Genomic DNA, 3,600 nt, shown 5'->3' with positions numbered 1-3,600 from the left:
TCCCTTCCAGCCCTAGTGTCTATGAAATCTATGAAATTGGGGGGGGGGAGAGAGAGAGGTGCCTGCAGGGGGAATTAGACAACTGGCATCCACAGGAGAGATCATGGGGAGTGGGGGCAGGCAACATCCATGGGAGGGATTGGAAAGGCTAGCAGGGTCTGCCTGGGGGATTAGGTTATTGGGGAGCGCAAGTAGTGTCTTCGGTGGGGACTGAGGGGGAAGGCAACATCCATGGGGGGATTGGGGATGCAAGTGGGATCTCATGGGGGGTTGGGAGGGCAGGCTGTGTCTGTGGGGGGGGAATCAAGATCAAGGGGGTAAGTGGAATCTATGGAAGGATTTAAGGGGCTAGCAGGATCCACGGGAGGGATTGGGGGGACCAGCAGGGCAGACAGCATCTATTGGGGAGGGAGGAATTAGAGAATCAGGGAGCAAGCAAAACCTGTGGGAAGGCTCAGGGAGCTAGCAGGGTCTATGGGGAGATAGGGGACAGAAGAAGACAGAGATCAAGACCTGCAGGATCACCTCAGGGTATTGCCTCCTATTTATATTGTACCAACAAAGTTGTGGCAGGAGAGAAAAGCAAACTCAATCTCCTAGCAGACCGGGTGATCTGAGGTTGAGGTCCATCCTGTCACTGCCTGTAGGTAAATGAACTCACGGCAGTGGCAGTAAGCCCTACAATACCTACAGTCATCACACTTTCCCAAACATCTTTATGCACCTGGAATCATGCTTTGCGTTCCACGTTGTTCCAAGAGTAAATAGACAACACACTGCCTCCATATGAGGATATAACCACAATTCTGCCCTTAACTGACTACATAGACTGCATCATATGTTCAAACTCAAATATAGGATGAGAACTGATTGCCCAAATGAGTCATAACATTGATGATAATCATGATAAAGGGAAAGAATGTTACATTTTATACATTGGCACAGAAAAATATGGCATTTCTCATTATGGTTTCTTCCCAGATATTTAGTATGTAATACACGGAATAATTTACTCTAAACTGTTCATTTATGGCTGTAATTTTAGCAAGGGTTCCAGTGATAACATAAATCACTGGATCGAAGATAAGACTGTGGGGGTTCATATTACAAGAAGCCAGGGATGAATTACTGCCTCAATTTATATGCAGCACATTTTAGAGGTAAGTTTGTAATGCAGTCCATTATTTTGAAAAAATATATCCCCTCTTTCATCTTTTGTCAACCTCTTCAATTCCCTCAAATAATTCTAGAAATATTTATCAGATTTCTCTATAGAAAATCAACACAGGTGTAAATAATAGAATAAGTTAATAATTATAAAGTGGCAGTTTTCTCTAACTTTACCAAAATGCATTTTTTTTTATTTTTAAACGTACCCACTGCTCTATACATAGATATAGCTACATTCTCCAACAGGAACAGGAACATCTATTGCTGTTAAATTTGCTAGCTGAGTCAATGCTTAAAAACTAGTTTGTGTGTGTCCAATTAAAAAGAAAACAAGACTTTGAAACTATTATTTGCATTTGTCTGGGTATCGTGTTACAAGTTTGCAGTAACATGCAGATGAGATAGCTCAATAAATGTTTGAAGTGTTAGAAATTCAGTTAATATTGTACAGATAACCTTAAATGATGTTTTACAGATACCCTGAGCCATACTCAAGAATACCTTGTACACCCATCATTTTCCCCGCAACCCTCCTTTTACATAAAAAAATCAACCAAGCCAAAAAATGAATACCTTTCATGCTTGGGTTTTTTTCTGTAAACTGTTGGAAATCGTCATTTGCAGGTCACAACACTTTTACTGATAAAAGCATAAAATTTGGAAATTTTATTTTAAAATCCTTGTTCCCTTTTTAAATTACCTGGAGGGGTAACAGTGGAGCTAATTGCTTTTAAGTCTTTGCTTTGTAGACAAAAAAAGTAGCAGCTTCTGTCTGTCTGCCTTTTGGGATGATTGCTTTTGGAAATACAGATGCAATAAGTCTGAAAGTTGTTACCACTTCTAGAAGAGTTGGTTTTTATTGTACATATATGGAACATTTCTCAAACCAACAGAAACTCTAAAACCAGAGGGAAAATTTAAATTGCACTTGCTGAATATGCATATATGCCTGCTCTCTGATCAAGAGAGCCCTGTTATGTACTCCTGGGGTGTGTCCATGGCCACAAGAGGCATGCCGGGGATGAAAAAATGTTCCCTATGCTGCATATTTGCAGTGTGGGCTCTAAATTTGATACCTGGAAATCCAGGTAGCCAAAAAAACCTGCGGCAAAAAAGTGGTGCAGGGCACAGTCTGCGGTGTGCCCTAAAGCATCTGACCAGAGCATCTCTATGGTGCCCCTGATGCCCCAGCACACTGCCTCAGCATGCTGGGGCAAACAGGAGTAGGGCAAGTCTGCAGCAAGACCTGTTCCCAGGCACTGTTCCTGGAGAGCATGTGTGGGGGGGGGTGTATGGGATTTGTGTGGGGATTTGTGGGTGTGTGGTTTTGAGGGGGGGTACCACATGCCCCCCCTTGCCACTGTGGCACACAGGCCCCAGTGCTGGCAGCAGCAGCCAGCCAGCCAAGCCATGCCCGCTGCAGCACAGCCCCGTGGGGTGCAGTGCTGCCTGACCTGTGGACCTGATTGGTCTGGCCAAGCCTGCCCCGCTAGCTTGTCTTTGGACAGGACCAGGATAGGTCCTGCCACTACCCATGCTAGTGGGGCAGGCCATGCCAGGGCAGGCCCCCGGGTCAGGTGGTATTGTAGCCCTCAGGGCTGTGCTGCAGCATGCACAGCCTGGCTGGCTGCTGCTGTCAGCACCAGGGTCTGTGCACCACAGGAACTGAGAGGGGTGGGCATGTGCCAGCCCCCCAGCAAACCCCACACTCACCCACACACCCCACATCCTCCCCACATCCTCCCACACCCACCTTCACACCCCATATCCCACCACACCCCTACATCCCCCCACCCTCACACACCCACCCACAAACCCCACATCCCTGCTATACCCACCCCACACCCTCCCACAACCCTTTCCACACCCTCCTGCAAGCCCCACATCTCCTCACATCTCACACCCTGTCTGCCCAGCTGCCAGATAGGATGAGACCTACTGGCAGGAGCTGTGGCTGAAGGGCAGCTGTCCCCACATCCTGGTTAGTAAAGAGGTCAGGGGGAGCTTGAATTTTCTATGATAAGAAACCCAAAGGCAAACATGAAAACATATAGCTATTTATTATTAATTTTATTATGATGATAGAGTCACTGGTAGGCTTCCAAATTGATTTACAATTGTAAATATATCAATAAAACATTACCCAGCTGATCTCTGTGTGTGTGTGTGTGTGTGTGTGTGTGGTGGTAGTAGTAGTAGTAGTAGTAGTAGTAGTAGTAGTAGTAGTAGTAGTAGTAGTGTTTTGTTTTAATCATGGAAGAAAAAGGATTTTGGTATTTTAAAGAGTGAATCTGGGATTTTTTTTAGTCAGAGAATTTGCAGTTTTTAAACAGGGAACACTAGGATTCCTGCTAGTGAGGCAAGTGATAGGACACAGGCAGAGAAACCTGCCCAGGGCTGTGAGCAGGAACCCAGCTGGATGGCAAATGA

General features: G+C 45.6%; 1 protein-coding gene across 5 annotated transcripts in view; it reads left to right on the top strand.

Moving 5' to 3' along the window:
- The window catches only part of CNTLN (centlein), a 474,592-nt gene that overhangs the window by 403,603 nt on the left and 67,389 nt on the right, over window positions 1–3,600 (top strand). The gene's annotated exons all lie outside the window — the stretch shown is intronic.

The sequence above is a fragment of the Gavialis gangeticus genome, unplaced genomic scaffold (assembly GCF_001723915.1).
Source record: "Gavialis gangeticus isolate Ggan-Ray unplaced genomic scaffold, GavGan_comp1, whole genome shotgun sequence".
Classification (NCBI taxonomy): Eukaryota; Metazoa; Chordata; order Crocodylia; family Gavialidae; genus Gavialis; species Gavialis gangeticus.
This window is presented reverse-complemented; position numbering and strand designations above follow the sequence as displayed.